This window comes from Drosophila albomicans, unplaced genomic scaffold (assembly GCF_009650485.2).
Source record: "Drosophila albomicans strain 15112-1751.03 unplaced genomic scaffold, ASM965048v2 utg000102l_pilon, whole genome shotgun sequence".
Taxonomy (NCBI): Eukaryota; Metazoa; Arthropoda; class Insecta; order Diptera; family Drosophilidae; genus Drosophila; species Drosophila albomicans.
Window position 1 is genome coordinate 221,065 of NW_026263674.1, and position 13,936 is coordinate 235,000.

The 13,936-nt window shown below is 36.5% G+C and overlaps 1 long non-coding RNA gene across 1 annotated transcript; it reads left to right on the plus strand.

Moving 5' to 3' along the window:
• Positions 1-10,655: 10,655 nt before the first annotated feature.
• Positions 10,656-11,308, plus strand: LOC117577286 (uncharacterized). Its single transcript, XR_007955664.1, has 3 exons — positions 10,656-10,799; positions 10,869-10,943; positions 11,014-11,308. It is a non-coding gene; the product is annotated as an uncharacterized LOC117577286 (long non-coding RNA).
• The last annotated feature ends 2,628 nt before the right edge of the window (positions 11,309-13,936 follow it).

Sequence of the window (13,936 nt, forward strand, 5' to 3'; positions counted from 1 at the left end):
GTGCGGGCGGTAATTCCTTTTTGATGAATGCGGCTTTTCAGATCCTTATACACTGGGCAACCTCTATAGTTAGCAGTGTGATTGCCACCGCAGTTGCCGCACTTTTTTCGAGTTGCAGTCATCTTTTGCTCGCTGGGCAGTGTGCGGAGTCATGAAGCTCTCCACAAACTACACACACCGGGCGCAGTTTACAGTATGACCTTGTATGCCATATTCTTGGCAGTTCGCACATTGTACCGGACCATTGCGTTTGTGCGGTTCCTCAACTGTAATTCGGCGGTGCAGCAGGAACTGAAGATTGTATATAGGAGGGCGCACTTCGTATTTCTTCAGGGGCTTATTTTCTGGCTCGAGCTCAACCTTAAAGAGTGGCTGCGGCTTTCTATCCCTGTTAAGGATATTGAAGACTGTCTTTGCGCTAAATCCCTTCTCTTTTAGCGCCTTTGTTATCCCTGCAGGCGTTACTTCAGATTCTATACCCTTAAGTACGACTTGCAAGCCTTTGCTGCTTTTAAGCTGATACGTGTAAAAGTTCTTTTTATTATCGGTAAGATATTTCGATAATACTCTGTAATTGTCTTCAGAGACTTCATTTGAACTTTTGTTTCGTGAATGTTGCTCTTTACAAGGGGTATAATGTGGAAGTTATCCTTGCATATAAGCTCAATAATTTTGTTTGACGAGAACATTGGAACTTTTTTCTCGTATATAAATAGGCGGAGGCTTTGGCTTCCTTTTTTCTCGACTTGAGTAGATTCGGCCGCCTCAATCTCATAGGCGTTTGCCAAGATTTTGAATCGGTTCGAGTTCATGTCCGTTTCTATTGCAGCTAGACTAGCATTGGCACGGGTTATTTGCGTTGAGTATTTAGAGGGCTCATCTTTCTTTTAATTTGAATGTAGCGATCCATACCAGTCTGCACAGCCGGCTTAATAGGTTCATTGTTTTTGTTCTTTTTTTTCGGGCAGCGCAGCGACAGACGTAGTAATGTTTGCGCTGCTAGCTGATGATGTCGTTAAACGCGCTGTCGATACAGTTGCGGTTGTTGTTGTTACGGTTTGACGTTGTCAGCGAAATTGCGGTGCTGGTTACTCCGCTCATAGGCTGCAGAGACAGCGATGGTAGCGAGGGAGAGCATGAGCGCGCTCTATTAATCTCTACGTTTAAGAACTCGGTCGAGTTGGGGGTAATTGACCGCACTTGATCAGAGCTTGCATTATTTTCGGTCGCTTTAAAAGAGAAGTACGCGTTGTTTCGTTGTTGTGAGAGCCGTCTCTCGTCTTGCTCACGGTGACGTTGTGCACGAAATGTCGTTTTGACTCATTGTAATCGAGATTGATTAATTAGAGTTTTAATTGTTATGATTTATATTAATTAATTAATCAATCAATATAAAAATTAGCGATTTCATCGCAAAGAGCGTCTTTTCTCTCGTTATTGTAGATTTTTTAAACCAGTCACTGCACTTATGTGATCTTATTGAATATTTTTTCCCGGAGCACAATAAATACACGTCTGCATGCGACGACGGTTCAATTATAGGCAATTGGAATTAGATTTTGTTTGTTTCATTTGTTATATTTGCACATTTGTGTGTGTCTTCCTTTTGCACTTGCACGTCATTATGTTTTTTTATGCAGTTGTTCTCTCTTTTTGATTATGTATTATTATTATTTCACCATTGACTATTAAAATTTCCACAAAAACGCGCGTCACCTGTTCACTCACCTCAGCCTTCAAGGAAATTAAAATTAGAATGGTAAGCGTAGTGGGCATGGTCAATCCCTTGTTCGAAGTTCGGCTGCGCCAGTTACAGTCCAGTGACCGAGGGAGAAAATCGAGAAAATTCTAGAAGATGTTATAAAGAAGCTTACGAATAAAACGACTGTGTTGAGTGGAGAACAGAATCAGATATATGTACGTGTATCAGTGTATGTCAGAATCTATGCATGAGTGTATTATCGTCAGAGTCATAATACAATTATACAAGGTAGTCTCGTCGGCAAAAAGCTGGTACCCTGTCTATGTTAGCAATGAGTGCGAGTGAAAGAGGTACAGCGTGGTAGTGTGAACGAGACGACAATGAAATGCGCATTAACCCTTAGACGATGATATTAATATTTACATATTTTGAAAGCTAATATTAATGTCTCCTTGACATATTTTTAAAATGTAAATTGTTTATGAACAATATTAATAATATATATGAGAATTCTCTAATTCTCTAAATGTTTTAATTCTATCCGTGTCTACGGCATACATACATTACAAAATGTATTTTTGCATAAGGGTTAATTGCGATAAAAATTCGTCCTCAGACAACCTCTTGCGTCGAAATACGAATGCGCACTGACGAAAGGTTTTTTTCCGACGAGACTACCTTCTATAATTGTATCATGGTCAGAGTTACATGTTGGCGATGTTGTCGTTGTTGCACTAGGCTTGGAGTTGCCGGATCTGCGCTATTCCAGCTTATAATCGAAAAACTTAGATGTATTTTGAATTTTCACGGAAACTATGATAATTTGCTATGTAGTATATATATTGGGAAAATGATACATATTTTAATTATCTATTTTTAAGATATTGAGTAATTTCATAGTCAAAAATGTTGAAAAATCTGCAAAACAAAAATTCGACGCTAACTTTGTACTAGCTTCGAAGATGTTAATTCAATTTCAATTCAATTGATTTGTAATTTTCGCAATAATTAGAAAAATTGAATTTTCTCGAAAACAGCTTACCGATTTGAATAAACAAAAAGCAAAATTTTTGTCTATTTGATTCGAATAGAATGAAATAGCGCGGCACGGCCTACAAGTTCTGCAAATATGAAGAATAATTTGATAATAGCGTTAACATAGTGTTTTTCCGCTAACAATGGTCAAGTAAACTGCAAAATTACGATTTAAATAAGAATATAAAATTGCGTATATTTATGAATTATAATAAATTAATATATACATATGTAAATAGAGTATTTAAATGTAATATGAAATTATGGTCATAGTTGTTTCATTTAGTTATTTTCTGCAAGCATTTAAGTCGAAAGGGTGTTATTTAACACTAAAGTCTTCCGATTTGAGTCGGCTCTGGCCTGACTGGTTGAATGAATAAATGAACTTGTTTTTCGGGTTATCAAAAGGTCAATTTTTTCAAAACGGCCTAAAGGATTATATAGTTTGCATTAAACTTTTTTAATTAAGACTAAATATACGTAAAGAGACGAAAATAAAATGTTTTTTATCGATATTTTTTTACCGATATGTGACGCTAAGTTGCGGAGCTATCTTGACGTACATTTTGATTTGTAGGTAGGTATACTTTGCGATGGTTTGTGTTGATGCTTGATAATAATCGGTCGCATAATTTTACAATATTGCAATATTGTATGTGTATTTAGTATTCAATTGTTAAATTACATAGATTGCATTGGAGTATCAAAACCAAGAATTTCCATTTTTTAAATTTTATTACAAATTATTACACAACTCAATAATACACCCAGCATTGATTTTTTTGGGCGACATTTTTCCGATGTTCTTATTGACACCGATGTTAAGGGAATGCATCGATGTTTTATTTTGAAAATATCGATTATACATCAAAATCGATAAATTGGTAAATAATCGTTCATTGTGTATCGTGTACAGATAGTGCTATTTCTTTTTGCATCGTGCCCTCACTAATGAGCAATGCCTATGTATAAATTTCATAATTAATAATTTGTACAATTTGTTTGAATTAAACGAATTAACGTAAGAAACAATCTGGTAACTCTAAGTTAAGCATTAATTGATATGGTATCCTTGTGTTGAATTTCATCATATATGTACATAGAATGTTACGAAATGAAGTAGTTCGCTTTGAGTCGTTAGTAGAATAAAACACAGCAAATGAATTGAATGATGAATAAACGTTTAATATAATTTCTACGAAAATCAACGCTTGTCTTTTCACTTGTACTACTGCGATCTGATCATTGGACCAAATTCCACACAGGTTATGGCCCAGTATCTGTAGTGCAAGTAAATTAGATAGAGAGTGCTGTGAACAATAAGCCGTGAAAAAATGGTAAAGTGCATTTATTAAGATAGAGCCGCTAAACGCGGAGAACTATGACACGTAGAAATGCAGATGAGTGCCATACTCGTGAAGAGCGATCTATGTGCATATGTAAACATCTCAAAATTGTGCCCAGATGTGGAGGCTGAGCAAGAAGCTTGGAAAAAGCAAGATAAGAAAGCTCGTGCAGACATCCTATTGTCAATCAGCCATCTGAATTGGCCTTAATCGAACACTGTGAATTGACAAGAGAATATTGGTTGAAACTGCAAGAACGTTTCAATCCAAGGACAGTGCGTAAAGCCAGTTTACTCAAACGTGTAGCTTTGTTCCGTATGACTGAAGGTAGTGACGCGCGACAACATATAAATGATTTTCTTTGATGCAGTAAAGAAATAGATGGAAATTGGTGTAGCCATTGGCGACGATCTACTCGCGATTCTTCTGTTATATAGTTTGCCGGATCCTATAAAAACATTTTCGATGCGCAATAGAGACACGTGATGAATTTCCAAACCCCGATATTCTGCGTGTGAAAATATTAGAAGAATCAGAAGCGCGTAAAGGCGAAAGTGAGCGCGAAGAACAAAGTGCGTTGTAGGCAAATCCCGAAAAGGCGGAGGGAAAGCAAAAAAAAGATTAAGAGAAACGGAAAATATATATACATCAATAAAATCGGTCATCTTGCGCGCGCGACGTGTCGAAAGTAAATCGAACCAAAGAGAAGAACGTGCAAAAACGAAAGTAAGCACATTAAAAAGGAAGCACTAAATGTATGTGAAAATGCGTACAACATAGAAGGAAAAAGTAATATGTGGTGCCTCGACAGCGGTTGTACGGCACACATGAGCACTAATATGTTCGAGAACATTTGAAGAAATCGTGAAAACATTGCATTTTGCGCAATAACAATACACAGCAACGGTGAAAGTTGTCGGCGACGTAAATATCGAAGTTAAAGAGAAGCGTAAGAACCATGTGATTATATTGAAACAAGTAAGAAATCTACAGTCGAGTGTGTTCGACTGTGAGATACCCGCTACCCATTTTGAAGTATAAGCAAAATATTACGGTAATAATCTCAAAATATTAAAATAAATATCATGTATTCTCGATCGGGATTTGAAACTCGAGCACCATCGACCGGGTGGTTTAAAAAAAAAAAAGTGTGTACCCCCGAGCGGGCTCGAACCCCAAGCACCACCAAGCTCGGCTTACACTCTACCACCTGAACTATTGCATTGCTTATGAACTATGCATACAGATACAAATAAAGAGGCGAAGCATGTATATACGTATACTGCATACATACAACACATACATGGGAAGGAGTTTTTTGCATAATAAACTATTTCTTTTAATAACTTTAAAAATTTTTATCTGATCGCACTTAAATTTCAGGAATCACAAATACCATTGCTATTATTGTATATACCAACCAATATACCACGTCTATCTTTAATATTACTCTTTGCTATTATTGATTTGCAGGAGCGGGAGTGGGCGTGGCAAAATTTTGAAACAAACTTGATCTGCGTGCAAAACATAACAAATAATTTCGAAAAAAATTATAGCTCTATCTGTTATAGTCTCTGAGATCTAGGTGTTCATACAGACAGACGGACATTGGCTAGATCGTCTCGGCTGTTGCGCTGATCAAGAGAATATATAGTCACTGTACACCCACACATACCCTACACGTTAAAGCTCATTATGTATGTACAGTACGAATACACGGCAGCTAAGCTTTCAACAAAAGCTTGAAGCCTATCTTATGCTGAGATGAGTAATTCAGCAGACTTGGAACAGTAACGCCATGTACTAACAAATTAATTGTAAGATTAAACTGAAGTCTTTTTTTTGTGAAACCTTTTTCTTACTCTACAAAAGAAGTCGTAAGAGGTATTTACATCGAATACCGTCACTAATCAGCCAATAACCGACTAAAGAAGTCGTGGCTGAAGGCATTGATCTACATATTTCATAGCTGAGACGAAGAGACTTTCCATCTAACTGGCGACGAGGATTAAACACAAACTAGCATACTAAGCAGGTAAAACCAGCCATCCGTAAAGAATTTTACAAAGTACCACAACGCACCTGGTGGTAATAACTTTTTGGACATTGCAATACACATGGTCCAACAAGCGAAGACCAACGTAAAATTAACATGAAACATATCTGGAAAGCTTTCATCGGCACGTGCATACGAAGACGGGCTCAAGATGAAGAACGAGAACATATATGGAAAGCCGACACTAAGGCGAAGAAAAAACAAGTAAGAAACTACAGTCGAAGTGCACTCGACTGTAAGATACCCGCTACCATTTTGAATAAAAGAAATTATATTTTGCGATATTTTTTCTCAAATATACCAATATACTGCAAAAATACTAAAAATATACCAAAAGTATATTTGTATATGATTATAGTACCGCATTCAAAATATACCATAGACGGCACAATATAACCAGATTGTCATCTAAAAGCAACTAAGACCCCTAGTAAGTAGGCGTGTTTGCTCATAAAAAATAGTATTTCTTTAATAACTTCCACAATTTTTTCTGAATCGCAACAAAATTTTCAGGAATCATAACTACTATAGTTATTTATTGTATATACCAAAATTGACAAACTCTAGTTTAAAATTTACGCTTGTTATTCGATTTTTTTGTTGATTTGCGGGGGGAAGTGGGCGTGGCAAAAATTGAAAACAAACTTGATCTGCGTGCAAACATAACAAATCGCTGTCGAAAAAAAATTATAGCTCTATCTCTTATAGTCTCTGAGATCTAGGTGTTCATACGGACAGACGGACAGACGGACAGAGCACACAGAGACGGACAGACGGACAGACGGACATGGCTATATCGTCTCGGCTGTTGACGCTGATCAAGAATATATATACTTTTAGGGTCGGAGATGCCTCCTTCTACCTGTTACATACATTTCCTGCCGGCACAAAGTTATAAATACCCTTCTACCCTATGGGTAGCGGGTATAATTAATTAAATAAGCTCAAGGTAAAGCAGATAGCTAAACAAGGAGGAGCTTATAAACTTTTTTGAGAAAGCTTTCATTGATGAAAGAACAATTGTTAAAAATAAGAAGCAAGCAATTACTTACTCAAAATATTCAACACAAAAAAAAATTAAAAAATTAATGAGAATAGCTTAGCCACGTTTAACTCAACCATGAAATGCAGTAATTAATACAAAATTTTGATGTCTGATACAAATGAACTACATGTGTAATAGCAACAAATATAGAAACAGTTCTCCCAACGTTTAGTGTTTTCGACGCGCCTACAAAGCATTTGATTTGGCTTTATAAAAAAAATTTATAGGATATGCAGGCCAGTGCTTCATAGACATGGGAATTATAACCGAATGGGAGCGGTTAAAGCAGATCATTTTAAAACATTTTGTGAAAAAGAAACTAGCGACGTTTTAATGGATATGTTAAAACTGTGTCGAGTTGAATCAACCATAAGAAGAATATTATAGTAATAATTAAAGAAGTATCTAATAGATAATACATAATCGAATACTAATGCCATAACGATGAACATACACTACTTCCGAAGTAAAGCGAATTGCACTCCGCGTATTTAGAGACAACTACGCTACTAAAAACAATGATATTCGCGAGAAATCCGCAGTCCTTAGATAATGCTTACAAAATCATTGAAGATGCTAGACATCAAAGCTACACATTATACGGACCGACTTGAAAGAGAATAATAAATAGCAATAAACCAAACTTTAGAACCAATTTTAGAAACAATAATAAAAATGTAAACGAAATTGATAGTAACACAAAGCAGTTCTGGTGAAGCTAGTGTGACCACAAAGAAAATGCTACAAAAAACTGAATATCGAAGATCTGAAGGGTGCATTTAGCGCAAATAATAAAAAACAGGGGTATCACAATCAGTCGAATATAACACAACATCTAACTCTACTCGAAGTCGACACAACAACAGAAATATGCAAGTTTCTGAGCCCAAGGCAAACGGTACTTTTTGAACCAATGGGATCTTAATCAGTCTAACGTAAATTTCAGATAGAGGGGCAAGACGATTACTACATATAAGAATTTAAGGTAAAAAGAGAACACTACTCTTTATTATTGACACAGGAGCCGAATTCAGTGTTATTAATGAGAATCATGTGCACCCAAGAGTGGAAAATAGATATTGAACTAGAAGTTAAAGCAAATGGTAACAATAAATTAAAATATACAAGTTATGCAGGTGGTCCCTTGTTTTCAAGAATTTAAAGCTGAAATTATATTTGCGAGTTTTTTAGAATATAATTTTCACAGCCCTTTCGAATGACTAATAGGGGTGTATTATACTTTAATGATATGAATGCAGTCATCGATTACGCAAACCAAAAGTTAAGATAATGACGTTCTACCTTTGACCTTTTTATACACAAAATCCATAATATAATGTAAACAGCTAAGTTAAATGAATCTAACTGACCCACAGGCATAGACTCTTCATAAATAACCTTAAAAAAAAAATTTCGAAGAATATTTTTTTGATAAAGAAGGCAAGACTTGATTTCAGCAATCTGAAATTAAGCACATAATATTGTTATTACAAAGAATGATATTGCAATTTATTCAAAAGACTACAAAAATACCCGAAAATAACATAAAGACTAAATCAATAGGGTAAATAGAAAGAAAATGTAATCAAGTATCGTCAGACATTCAAAAAGCCCATACAAGAGCCCTTTATGGGTAGTTCAAAAGAAAATGGACCAGCCTAATAAGCAAAAGTGGCGGCTCGTTGTAGACTACCGTAAACTAAATAAGGAAACTATTGAAGATCGCTTCCCAATCCCAAATATAGATGAGATTTTTGACAAGTTAGGAGGCTGCAAAATATTTTCAAGCCTAGATCTCGCGAAAGGTTTTTATCAAATAGATATGGACATTAAAGATATACATAAAACAGCGTTTTCAACAAGTGGACATTACGAGTTTCTTCGTATGCCTTTTGGACTGCGGAAGGGTCCCTCGACGTTTCAAAGACTAGTGAACAACATTGTTACTCCCATTATTGGGCAATTTTGCGTCGTCTACATGGATGGCATCCTTATATTTTCAAAAAAATATAGAAGAACACGTCAATTATCTTAACTCTGTATTCAGCTGCCTATCTAAAGCAAATTTATAGCTCCAATCAGACAAATGTGAATTTATCAGAGAGGAGATCGAATTTCTTGGCCGCACTATAAATTCAGCAGGTCTTAAGCCAAGTCAGAATAAAGTCGACGCAATCTTTAAAATAAAATTACCAACAAACCAGAAACAAATTAAAAGTTTCTTAGGAATCACATGTTAGGGGCTGTCCATATTTTACGTAATCACTTAGGGGTGGGGGTCGTCAGGGGGTTAGGGGGTCAAGGAAATGATTATGTTTGATTACATGGCGAGGGAGGGGTCTTGGACAATGATTACGTAATTATTTTATAAAAAATTTGTTTTTAAAAGTATTTATTCAAAAATTGGTTTCGCGTCGACTACTCCGTCGATAAGTACCGAATGCAACTCTATAATTAAGTCGATATACATATGCTATTATTTGTATATCGAAAATCAGCTCTTCGTTGTGAAATTATGGAATGAACCGTAATCTGTTTTAAAGTTTCGGTTGTGACATGTTCTGCAAAGGAATCAAACAGTGAATTCTTTCAATCGTTATTTAAAACATATAAGCTGCGATATCCAGACAAAAAACCGTCGGATTGCCAAAAGGAAGCAACGGCAATATGGAAAACAGCAAAAAAAAAAAAAAAGATTTTCAAACGTATATAAAAAATGTAATAAAAAAATATGAAAGTCAGGTGCAACAAAAAAAAATCAAAACGATGTCAATTTTTATACCCGATACCCATAGGGTATTATAACTTTGTGCCGGCAGGAAATGTATGTAACAGGTAGAAGGAGGCATCTCCGACCCTATAAAGTATATATATTCTTGACAGCGTCAACAGCCGAGACGATATAGCCATGTCCGTCTGTCCGTCTGTGTGTCTGTCCGTATGAAACACTGGATCTCAGAGACTATAAGAGATAGAGCCATAAATTTTTTTCGACAGCATTTGTTATGTTTGCACGCAGATCAAGTTTGTTTCAAATTTTTGCTACGCCCACTTCCGCCCCCGCAAATCAAAAAAATCGAATAACAAGCGTAATTTTAAAGCTAGAGTTCCGAATTTTGGTATATACAATATTACTGTAGTAGTTATGATTCCTGAAATTTTGGTTGCGATCAGATAAAAATTGTGGAAGTTATTAATGAAATTCTTTTGTATGGGCAAAAACGCCTACTTACTAGGGGTCTGAGTTGCTTTGGCCGACAATCTGGCACTTTTTGCCGTCTATGGTATATTTTGAATAGTGTACTATATCGATATACCAAACATACAATTTGGTATATTTTTAGTATTTTTTAGTATTTTCGGTATATTTTGAAAATGATACCGCAATATTTTGCCTTTATTACAAATGGGTAGCGGGTATCTCACAGTCGAGCACACTCGACTGTAACTTTCTTATACTTACTTATAAATTGTGACAAACACATGCTTTTGCATGTTGGTGGAAAAATTATTATATTTTTTTTAACTATTTACAGAATATATGTACTCCTAAAAACGATGTTCCTCACTCAGCGATCGATAATGAAAATTCTACTGATCTAAGGTCTCAGCAAGGTAAGTGAATTATAAAACTATTTTAATATTGGTTAAAGAACAAATCACCCAAAAACTTTTAAATTTTAGATGAAAATGGAAATCATATTCCTCAATCAATGATCGATTCAAATGACAATTCCATCGATCTAAAAAATGAACATGGTAAGTAAATAATAATCAAAAATATTAGTAAACAGACCAACTAAATCACTTAAATACTTTACTATTGTAGATGAAAAGACAACAACTAATGTCAACAGCGAAAAAAGCAACAGAAAGCCTGCGCAGGAAAAGCCAAAGGCAAATATTGTATCCTTAACTCAGAGAGCAGCAGTCCTAGCGCAGGCAAATAATTCAACAATGTCTAGCGAAATCCAAAAGGAGCTTGATAAAACTAGGCAAGAAATTGAAAAGGAAAGAAAAAGCCTCAAGCGCAAGCAACAAATTGCAAAGCTCAAAATAAATACAGGCAGAATAAACAACAAAAATTGAGTTGCCTTGAGGAAATTCCTGAAGCTAAAAGTTTTTGTACCCAACGATCTACAGTTGGCAGACCCCCGATTGAAGACGATTAACCGCTTCTCCATAAAACTATTTTGGAGATAGCCATGTTTGGAAGTGGAGCTGAGGCGCACTAACCTTGTCAGAAGTGTAAAAACCTTGTCTGATCTCCATGAAGAGCTCAAAGAAGAAGGGTTTAACTTGTCGAGAAGCGCAACCTATCTAAGACTATTGCCTAGAAGCTCTTCCTCGATTGAAGGAAAACGTCATGTGAGAACGGTACCGGTAAAGCTTTGTCGAACCCAAACAGATTATCACAAGCAGCATATAGATGGATATTTTGCTACAGCATCTATAAAATATCTTGAAAGCGTTGCCTCTGTTCTCGGCCCTGCTCAAGTTTTTTCTTTGTCACAAGACGACAAGGCTAGGGTGCCAATTGGAATGACAGCTGCAAATAAGCAAGCACCTCTGCTTATGCATCTTGAATACAAGGTCAAGCTGACAGATCACGATTGGGTTGTTGCCCCAAGGCATAAGCTTATCCCATCAGATTATGCGGGTGTAATCATAAGTCCACAAAAACTGGGAGACCCGAAAGCAGTTGGTTATTCTGGCCCCACATTTATAAGCATAAGGAGTGGAAAGCATTCTTCATCTACTGCTGGAACTCATGCTAGAGATTTCGACAGTATTGTGAAGCTAGAGTTTTTTAAATCAATACCAAGGACCGATGAAGGACTAGTCAAGCCTGTGGTTATTATAACTTCCGATGGTGGCCCTGATGAAAATCCCAGATATGGGAATGTACAATTTGGATGCAATTTTGGTTGCCACAAACGCTCCAGGTAAAATGTTTATCTAAGTAATAGCTAAATTATATCGTAAAATCCATTTTTATTTCAGGAAGAAGTGCTTTCAACCGAGTCGAAAGGAGAATGGCCCCACTAAGCCGGGAATTGTCTGGGTTGATTTTGCCGCACGACATGTTTGGAAGCCATTTGGATAACCAAGGCAGAACCATAGACTTCGACTTAGAGAAAAAAAATTTTGAATTCGCCGGGAGAACATTGGCCAAAGTTTGGGCAACATGGTTCTGGATGACTTTCCTGTGACTGCCAAATATTGTCTACCTAAAGAAAAAGATGCAGAACTGGATGACATAGATCAGTACTGGTATCAAGAACATGTTCGTGAGAGTCAATACTTTCTGCAAATTGTGACATGCCGTTCTGAAGAATGTTGTGGAGAATTTAGAAGTGGATTACTTCAAATTCTACCTGACAGATTTTTCCCGCCTATAAGTGTTGTTCAGAGTGTCTCTGAAATAATGGTTTCCGAGAACAATGAGAAGGGCAATTTTTCTGGGCCTAATGCAACGCAGAGCTCTCGTGGTATCAATAAATAAACACAACAAATATTTGCAGGTAAGCTTTGTCTAAATTTTATATATTGAATGTGCTAATATCACACTCCCCACTTTCACTCTAGATTCCCTACGACTTGAATTGTCCGTCGGTACAAAGCCAACTTCAAAAGCGCATATGCAAAACGTGTGGGTTGTATTTTGCATCACAAAAATCAGTTATTCGGCATGCAATAATCCATAAAAATGTAGCTGTAAGCTTTTATTGGAGATCACAGAAACCCCTTTACCGTGTGGCTGGACAGCGAAAGGGAGAATGCCCTTTGATTCAGACATACGAAGGATGTGAAGACCTCGAATGGCTTGACGAGGACTGTGTAGACGACGAAAGATGAAGAAGATACCTGCGGAAATAAAGAGATTTTGACAAGCCAACTTCCAATAATAAACAAGTAAGAAAGTTACAGTGGAGTGTGCTCGACTGTGGGATACCCGCTACCCATTTTTAATAAAGGCAAAATATTGCGGTATCATTTTCAAAATATACCGAAAATACTAAAAATAATACCAAATGGTATGTTTGGTATATCGATATAGTACACCATTCAAAATATACCATAGACGACACAATATGCCAGATTGTCGGCCAAAGCAACTCAGACCCCTAGTAAGTAGGCGTTTTTGCCCATACAAAAGTATTCTTTAATAACTTCCACAATTTTTATCTGATCGCAACCAAATTTTCAGGAATCATAACTACTACAGTAATTATTCTATATACCAAAATTCGGAACTCTAGCTTTTAAAGCTTGTTATACGATTTTTTTGATTTGCGGGGGCGTAAGTGAGCGTGGCAAAAATTTGAAACAAACTTGATCTGCGTGCAAACATAACAAATGCTGTCGAAAAGTTATAGCTCTATCTCTTATAGTCTCTGAGATCTAGGTGTTCATACGGACGGACGGACAGACATGGCTATATCGTCTCGGCTGTTGACGCTGGCCAAGATATATATACTTTATAGGGTCGAAGATGCCTCCTTCTACCTGTTACATACATTTTCCTGTCGGCACAAAGTTATAATACCCTTCTACCCTATGGGTAGCGGGTATAAAAAATATTAAAAATTGGCTGGAATCCTCCTTTAGAAAATACAGATTAAAAGAACAAATTTTTCATATTTTTCTTCTTTTGTGATTACGTAATCATTGTTAGGGGGGGAGGGTGTTCATCAAATGATTACCAGGGGGGGGGGAGGGGGTCAAAAATCGCGGAAAACGTGATTACG